Source organism: Octopus bimaculoides, chromosome 9, assembly GCF_001194135.2.
Source record: "Octopus bimaculoides isolate UCB-OBI-ISO-001 chromosome 9, ASM119413v2, whole genome shotgun sequence".
NCBI classification, from domain to species: domain Eukaryota; kingdom Metazoa; phylum Mollusca; class Cephalopoda; order Octopoda; family Octopodidae; genus Octopus; species Octopus bimaculoides.
Genome location: NC_068989.1, coordinates 1174340 through 1184476, shown reverse-complemented (window position 1 = coordinate 1184476; position 10137 = coordinate 1174340). Strand labels below are relative to the sequence as shown.

General features: G+C 38.5%; 1 protein-coding gene across 3 annotated transcripts in view; it reads right to left on the bottom strand.

The window, feature by feature from the left end:
* LOC106871308 (zinc finger MYND domain-containing protein 11) overlaps nucleotides 1-10137 on the bottom strand; it is a 112554-nt gene that overhangs the window by 74261 nt on the left and 28156 nt on the right. The gene's annotated exons all lie outside the window — the stretch shown is intronic.

The following is a 10137-nucleotide window of genomic DNA, read 5'->3' as shown; positions in this document are numbered from 1 at the left end:
ATATGTATATAACAAATTAGTTTCCAACATGCTGCTGCTGGTGGTGGAGGTGATGCAAAGGGTTAATTGTTTGTACTTGATCACCCAGCAGAGACATTACAACGTATTGCTGTTGTTGCTGTTGGATGCAGACATAAGAGAGACAGATTAGATCATTCACAGTATTAAAGTCGGTGCCACTACGCAATTCTAATTACAAAATCCCATCTTCACCCATCACCCCTAAGGGAATTATTGATCTAATAAATGGTATTGATTTCCTTCAACTGAACTTTTGGGCGAATTACTTGTTGCCCTTACAATTTGGGGCCTCGTGACTGGGGAGCCTTTTAACCCATGTTCTTCTTTGTTTTTGTGATTATAATCTCAGCAGCAGTAACTCAACCATTCATTGATTACACTAAATACCAGTCATAAACTGGTAGCAACCAAATCAGTTGTACCTATTGACCTGTTCAAATTACTCTTAGACCTCATCAAACAAAATCAAAGCAATGAAACATGCTACAATATTTAATTAGATCCTGCTATATTCCAAGTTCGAAACCTGTAAGGTATGATCTGAGGGGGACTTAGCTACTATTTCTAGCAGGTTGAGTGACTCTATTATGGCTTCTTTAGTTTTAGTATTTCATTGGCTGTACACGTTGCCTTTCAAGCCTTCCATGATTAATAAAACAACAACCAACAACCATATTGGATTCAACTAGCTTTGAATCACTGGAAGAAATCCTTAATGTCGAAGAGAAGAGGTTCGTGGGAGGGGGAGGGGTGGTGAATTCAGATTGGAACGTTAACTGAATCCAGTTAAGAAACACAGGATTGTGTGTTAGAATTCCAAGAGAATCCTCTTGGCTGTTGTTTAACCCAGGGTCATCCTGAATCAGGAGACTTATTGGCATGCCTTCTCAGCTGGTGAGAGTGGATTGAGTAATGACCTGCCAGACTGATATCCAGATAATACTGTCCGTCGATAAGGGGCTACCCCAATGAACATCATGCATCAGTTTCTGGGTCCTGCCTTATCACAGGGAACCTCAACGCATACACCCCCTCCTCCCCCAACAACTTCCAAGAGACCGCCATTTTTATCCTCCCAGTTCTTGTCACGTGTCGTCTGCCAAGGGAGATATCTCCCTATCTATAAAGAAAAAAACCCATAGAGCATTTCAGAACATCACGCTTCTGATGAAAGGCCCTTCACGCATGACCATCCTGACTTTTCAGCAATACATATACAACAGCTGATTCTCATTGGCCCAGGACTTTCACCTGAAAACTGTTTCAGTCACTTGCAGGGCTGAATTCAAATTCTAGCATAAGCCAACTTTGCAGAGGCACTCAGCTAAAATTAATACAATTAATTCATATATATATATATATATATATATATATATATAGTAAGAAAACAAATCACACAATTAAATCTATTTATTACTAATGAGATACATCAATAGCCATTGGCTAATTAAGAAGACTTATTAAAGAACACTCTATAACATAATCAAGTCTTTACACAAGATAATGTTCCATATTCTGTTTTGAAACTTGTACACACTTGTTACCTCCGCCTTAGCGAAGGCAGAGGTATTGTTTTCAGTCGTGTTTGTTTGTTTGTCCATGGACAAGATATCTCAAGAACCACTGGATGGATTCAGATGAAACTTTCAGGGATGTTTGGCCTTGTGATTGGTGGTGATGACTGAGGTAGTGACTTAGGAGAAACATTAAAATGCCAGACTTCATGTCATATAGGGTTTTTAGTTTCATTCCTCAACACTTCTACAGGATCAACTTTATCATTCATCCAACTGGAGTAAATAAATTTAGCACCAGTCATGCACCGTGCTTGGTTCAATTTGCCTAACATCCTTGGCCTTATGCCAGTGTCAGAAATCATTATCATCACTATCATCATCATCATCATCATCATTATTATTATAACTCCACCCAACATTTTATTCCAATTCCTGGTTAAATTTAGAGATGTCTATAAATAGCATGAAATCCACAATGTTTCTAATAATCTTAAGTTTATTCACAGAATAATGACACGTTTCTGTGACAAATCATTTCCCAATGCCATTCATGGCCACCACTACCATCGTCATCATCATCATCATCATTGTAGTTCTAGTTTCTCATATTGACACAATGAGGAAGCCATGTGCAAGATTCTTTTGTTTGGGTACTTTTGGGGGTGGGTTTTGTAAACATTAAGAGGAAAACTGGGTACAGGTGGCATTAGATGTTGCGTGCAAGAGAGAAGACTGAGCTGGTTTGGTCATGTGATGCATATGGATGAGGACAGCTGTGTAAAGAAGTGCTGAACCCTAACTGTGGAGGGAACAACCAAGAAAGGTGTGGGACAAAGTCCTAAGGGACCTTCAGACACTGAGCCTCACTGAGGGAATGACAAGGGACAGGGAGCTGTGGTGAATTGCTTGTCCTTTACAGGTGCCAGTGCCACATAAAAGAGACTTGCACCGGTGCTGCATAAATGCACCCATACCAGCGGCACATAAAAAGCACCCAGCAAACTCTGTAAAGTGGTTGCCATTAGGAAAGGCATCCCAGCCATGGAAACCATGCCACAACAGACAATTGGAGTCTGGACGTCTTCCTGGCTGGTCAGCTCCATGTCAAACTGTCCAACTCATGCCAGCATGGAAAACAAACGTTAAATGATGATGATGATGATGATGATGATGATGATTAAAACAAACAACTCTATTCTGGAAATATATTCTTGGTAAGAAGAACTTGAAATAACCAAGTTAACCAAATAAACTGGATCCATTCCATTTGTTTTGTTATTCAACAATGTAAAACACACAACATAAAAAGTAAACCGTTTTGAAAATCCTTTCTATTAAAGACACAAGGCCTGAAATTTGGGGCTGAGGCTGCAAGTTGACTGCACTGACGCCAGGCTCTCAACTGGTACTTATTTTAGTGAGTCTGAACCACTACGCCATATGCCCGTAAATAATGTAAATAATGTACATAATTCCTCATCTCTTAAATATAGAGCAATGAGCCAATGAGTGGCACAACTTCCTAGAAACAGTAACCAACTCTTCCTCAAATCAAACCCTACTGCTTTAAATGTACATATTAGATAATGTACACTCAGATAAACTTTGCTTTGAAAAAAAAATCCAGTCATATCTGGAATGCTTTTTCTCCTTTTATTTTTTTAATTGTAGATTTGTTCCTCTGGGACAAGTGACCTGGAACTAAATAGCAACAACAGGTTGGTAATGTAGGACAAGGTGCAGTCTCAGGTAGGGTGGAGGCTGAGAGGTTGCTCTCTACTGAAAAAAAGACACAGACATACACACATCACACAGCACATACACACATATATATACATATACACACACATATATATATATTCTTACAAACATGTTTACATATACTTATAACACACACTATGAACACATTTAAATGCACTTACAATTCACACACACATACACACACACACTCACATGCTAACGATATTTCTGTCTACAAATGCTCCAGTGTTCAACAGAAAAAAAAATATTTAAATATTTAATCTTCGTCCAGGCTTGTATTTATTTTATGTTTATTTTTAAACTAGACCTTAAAGACGCAAAACGGTTTTGAGTAACACAAAAAATAGTGAAAACTGTTGCTTAGTAACAAAATGTAACAAAATGAAAGTATAAAACAGAAATTCCTTTGGTTAGAGACTTTACCCCTCCCCACTTACCCCACTACTTCCTCAAATCTTTAAATGGTGTGTGTGTGTGTGTGTGTGTGTGTGTGTGTGTGTGTGTGGAGCTGACCTTTGAAGATGAAATTCTTTTCAGCTCCTTCATAGCTTTAGAGGAGGATTGGTCAGACACTCCACCAGTCTGACATCACCAGACTTAAACATCAACAGAGAATGGGGAAGAGAAAAGGAGGACAACGAAGAAATACATGGCACTTGAATCTTACAAGGTGATATCAAAAGGTTCCAGGAACTAGTTAGACACCAAAACCGTATTTCTAGGCTATGGGGCCTAGAATTACAGAGTTTTAATTGTTGTTGTTATTATCATTAAGACTTTGAGCAAACAGAATCCTTACCACGCCAGACAAAATGCTTAACAGCATTTTATCCGGCTTTAATGTTCTGAGTTCAAATTCTACCAAGGTCACCTTTGCCTTTCATCCTTTCGAGGTTGATAAATTAAGGACTTGTTGAGTACTGAGGTTGATGTAATCGACTTCACCCCTCCCCTAAAATTTCAGGCCTTGTGCCCATAGTAAAGAGGATCATCATTATTATTATTATTATTATTATTTATCATTATTTGGCAGAATTGTTAGAATGCTGGATGAAATGCATTGCAGTTTTCATGTTCTGATTTCAAATCCCACCAAAGTCAACTTTGCCTTTCATTCTTCTGAGGTTGGTAAAATATCAACCAAGAATTAGGGCTCGTGGTACCCCCCCCCCCCTCCACTCCCATTATTGGCAGTAGCAGGGGTAAGGATTTTTACCACAAACAAAAGGAGAAAGGAAACAGCTGATTATATCAACCCCAGTCTTTTCACTTATTTCAATGACCCTGGGAAGATGTAAGGCAAAGCGATTTACAGCAAGATTTGAACTGGGAATTTACCAGACATAATTTAATACCACAAGGTATCTTCTTTCTCCCTCTAATTACCATAAATGGCAATGTCTCAAACAAGAACAAAATGCTTCAAGTCAGCAATTCAATAAAATAGAGATCAATAAAATAGAGATCAATAAAATAAATACCGAACTGATATCCATAACGGAATCAAGGAGGAACAAAAAGACTCCAAGACCAAGAAAACAGAAAGATTCTATAATGATTTTCAATGTGACACAATACTATGAAGAGATATAAGAGAACACAATATGAAATGGTAGAATTATGTTCCAGTCTTTAATTAGTTGTTTATCAATAGTCAAGGCATTAAAAGGGCTAAGTTGATTGCAGTGGAATTTGATAATTGTCAAATGTTTCCTCTGATAAATCTTGAATGCTTCAAGTAAAACCGACCATATGAGGTGCAGTCAGGTCTTAACAGGATTACACAACCAAAAGCAATTCTAGACAACTGTTCGAAATGGCTGAGGGCTGGAAATACAAGACAAGACTAGACTACATCATTTATAATCACTTGGCAATATACGGTTCCAAAATGGAACCCTGCCAAAGCTGTCTTGGCATTTTCATCCTTCTACAATCAATAAATGAAGTACCAAAAACATTTAAGTGGTCATTCAACAGCAATTAACAAAAACAAAAAAGAAAAACAATTTCTTTTTCTTTATTCTTTTCACTACCTCTCTCTCCCTTCCTTTCTCTCTCTCTCTCTCTCACACAACTGGCAATAATACATCAGCAGAAAAGTTATTTCCAAAGAGATATTTTTTTTTAAAGAAGGAATACATCTACGTTATTTAGTGTAAGGCCTTCAATAACACAAACGGCCAAGAAAAATGTGCTGCCCTTCTAGCATTCAGATTTCTAAGAAGGAAGCTACACCTGTAAGTATGAAAGAAAACGGTAAATGTAGAGATGCTGAACTAGCAAAAGAACACCAGTCTAACATGTTTGTGTTAATGGTTTACATTAAATAGTTTGGGGTTCAAGGCTGCCCGAGATTAACTTCATCTCACAATCAGAGTACAAGACTTACAAATAGAAACTGGTTGCCTTGTCTCCATTATCACTTGATTGTTAATTAAATATAAAATCATTAACACAGCAGACAAAATGCTGAATGGTATTTTGTCCATCTTAGCAGCATTTCATCTATTCTCATTTCAAATACCACCAAGACAGACTTTGTCTTTCATCCTTATGGGGTCAACAAAATAAGTACCAAATGAGCACTGGGTTCAAAGTAATCGCTGAGCCATCTCCCCAAGTATTCCAGGCCTTCTGCTTATAATAGAAAGGATTCTTATTATTAGAAGTGGCATGCAAGAAGCACCATCCAAATGTGGCCGATGCCAGAACCCACTGACTGGCCTCCATGCTGATGGCACGTAAAAAGCACTATCCAAACGTGATCAATGCCAGGCCCGCCTGACTGGCTCCTGTGCCAGTGGCACTAGGAAGGGCATCCAGCTGTAGAAACACTGCCAGATCAGATGGGAGCCTGGTGTAGCCGCTGGCTTTCCAGACATCAGTCAAACCATCCAACCCATGCCAGCGTGGAAAACGGATGTTAAACGATGATGATGATGCTGATGAAAATACGTAATGATTTGTAAATACCTCATTAGTAGAACATAGAGACAATATCAGAAACCACCATCAGGAAGACTGGCTGCCACACTAATTCCAAACTAAAACCAACTCATAAGCAACCAGGATGAAGATAATCTGGTTTTAATTGTAATCCATCCACTTTGAGAAAGCCATTGAGAAAAGCATCATTGAATAACCATTTCAAGAGGATTTTCATACAAGAACAATGAACTGAAGAGAACTGCACTGGTTTTAGTGGAAGCTTCCCCCACCCCGACAACCACTGAGAGAAAATTTGCCTTTTGACTTTTTTGGGGTCACATACTGGGATCCATGTAATAAACTATTCCCCTCCCCTCAAAAATAGTTGACTTTATATTTAAATTAGAAACAATTACCTCAAGACAGTTAATTGGCAGATTTTTGGTTTGTAGTAGCCATCATCACTGATTCTTTAATGGCTTGGAATTTGAATTATTACAAGACACCAAAAATATTATAAAATCTTTTGTTCTGCCTCAAAATTCCAATCTCTTCAGTTTCATTTCCAAAATAAAGTTCACATTTTGCAAGTAATTCTTGCATTATCTTTCTCTTTGCTTTGCCATTCCAAGCATAGATTTCAAATCAAGTGTAATAAATGTATCTTTACTTAACGAACACTCAATAACCCAGCATTAATTAAACAAACACCTTATTAAATCCACCTCAGCACCTTTTCACAAATCAAATATTAAACCACCATCACCACCACCACCACCACCACTACTACCACCATCGCCTCCACTATCACCACCACCACCACCATCACCACAACGACCATCGCTACTACCACCATCGCCTCCACCAGAGAATATTTTTCTTCAGCACAGAAACACACACACCCATTAAAAAGTCCTTCCATACGTCTATATAGACACACAGACAAACAACAGAGACACTACAACAATGTGTGTGTGTATATAGCTACACATCCATACATCCACATATTGTCACCAAGAGGAAACAGTTGCCAGGCTTTCAATTCAATTCACAGTTCTGGAAGAAAACAGTTGATTAGTTGATTGTTTGTTTGATTTTATTATTTTAACATTTTTGGGGGGGTTTTTGTTTTTTGTTTGGCAGTATCATTAATCACTAAGAGAGGACAGGTAGTTAATTACAGACATTAACACATCATAAACACACAGATCTCATACAGCCTCACACACACACACACACACACACAAATGCACATTCACACAGTTTCATGTGTGAACATAAACAGTCTCTCACCCACTCCACATGTGGACCACACCACCAACAAATACACATATCCACTTAGTAACATATTCACACACACACACACACACACACACACACACAGAACCACAAAATCTGAAGAAAACCCAAAAATCTAAATGAAGCAAAGGAAGTTTCCTCAGCCACTAATAATCTTTGAAGAATTCTCATATCCACCACCACCACTACCCCACCTTTGTCCCCACTCCCCCAACCACCACTAAAACAACATTCAACCACCACCACCCACTGCTACACTCTCACTACCACCATCATCACCATCGACTGTTAAAAAGAAAAAGCTAAGAATGGGGTGTAGAAGTGGCTGTATGGTAAGAAGCTTGCTTCCCAACCACATGCTTTTGGGTTCAGTCCCACAGCATGGCACCGTGGGTAAGTGTTTTCTACTATAGCCTCAAGCCAGCCAAAGATTTATGAATGGATTTAGTAGACAGAAACTGAAAGAAGCCCATCCCAAATGTGTGTGTTTGTACCCCACCACCACCTGATAACTGATGTTGGTATCTTTACATTTCGTAACTTAGCGGTTCTGCAAAAAAGACTGACAGAGTAAGTACCCTGCTTTAAAAAAAAGTACTGGGGTCAGTTCATTCGACTAAAGATTCTTCAAGGCAGTGCCCCAGCATGGCTGTGGTCTAATGACTGAAACGAGTAAAGGACAAAAGATAAAAGATGACCACCACAACAGAAATGGGAAACAAGATTGGGAAACAAGATTAGAAAACAAAAAACCATCAAAACAGGAATTCTTTAACTTGTCCCCAATGAAAAATTAGAACCACCCACTTCCAACCCTATCTCCTCCATATCTCCTGTCAACTAATTAACCAGAAATTAAACAGTTTCTCATTATCCTTTTTAAAATTGGTTTCTGTTTTTCAAATTCCAACTTTTTCTTCTTAAATTTTGTGTCTGTTTAAAGCAGTAAACCAACATGGTTTAAAGCAGACTGTATGTCTGCCTGAATCTCCATAAATCTGTCTGCTTAGGTGTTCATGTGACTGCCTATGTCCATATGTCAACATCTGTCAATTTGTATGTCAATGTCAGTCAGTTTGTATGTCAATGTCTGTCATCCTGTATGTCAAAATCTGTCTTCTTGAATGTCAAAATCTGTTATCCTGTATGTCTCATGTCAACTGATCTCTATGCTCTTGTCTGTCAATTTGTGTGTGTGTGTGTGTGTCCAATATGTCTCTATGCCCATATCTGTTTGTCACGCGTGTGTGTCTATAAATGTCACTGCTTTTATGTCTGAATGCCAATGAGTCCATAACTGTCTGTATGTCCATTGGTATTTATCCGTCAACCTTTGTGTCCGTCTGTCTACCTGTGTGTCATATGTATGCCTCTGTTTAAGAGTCTGTATGTATTTCTACTCAAGTGTGCTCCATGTGTCCCCACATGTGTGCATGTGTGTATACACATATGTACAAGTAGTTGCATACATGCATTCACACATCATGCACAACGTTCACACCCAACCCCACACTCAGCAACCCTCAAAGGTTAATTAAGTGCAGGTTTAGTGCATGCGTCAATTTAACACTTGCAGAGGTAAAGACTTCCTTTTGATCTGCATATTTGTTATTTTAAATTCACACAGCACAGGTAGACATATTGGAACTACAGAAGCTGGATCTTCTTGATTAGAGCTGTGTGTATGGAGTGTGTGGGGGAGAGAGAGAGAGATTCACCGAAACAAACAGAGAGAGAGAGAAAATTACTCAAAAGATTAACAAACAGCGAAACAAATACACTCAAACATAAGACTACCATAAAGATATATATATATATATATATACTCACACACACACACACACATGTACTTGTGTCTGTGTGTGTGTGTGTGTGAGGAGAGAAGACAAAGAGACAGAAGGGCTATGTGAGACAGTGTGTGCACATGTGTGTGAGATAGTATGTGTATGCATTTGCAAATGGCACAGAAAAAGGGAATGAATCAATGTGTGAGAAAGACAGACAGCTCGTGTTGTTGTTGTTGTTCAGCCTCCAGTTGGCTCTGACCAAGCTGACAGTTGATCAAAGACAATCCAACCATGCCAATGCTGTTGTCAATCCCACTAGACTTCATACATTGAAAGTTATGTCAAGCTCAACAGAAAAGAGAGAGTCTAAAGATAGACCAGAAATGTCTTCGGAGACTGTAGAGTGACCATCCTCTAGCATAGGACAATCCACACAAACAGGGAGATGAAGGTTAATTCAGTTCTATATTTAAGAGATGAGGAATTATTTACATTATTTACATTTGACAGATATTTGTCCTCATCTTGTTTGTTGTTAACACAACGTTTCGGCTGATATACCCTCCAGCCTTCTCTCACAGAATCAACCAGAACAAACAAGAGCGAACATTCTGAGAAGTGAAACAATAAAAACAACGATTTGTTTTATTGGCCACAAGGCCCCAAGATATAGAGGACAATATCAAAGGACAAGACACAACACACAAAAATAGGTGAGGTTTATATCAATCAAGGGAAGAAACTACAACATTAAAGAAAATAACAAAAGGATATAGAAACAAAAATTGGAGAAATATTTAATAAATATGTTGACCCCCCCC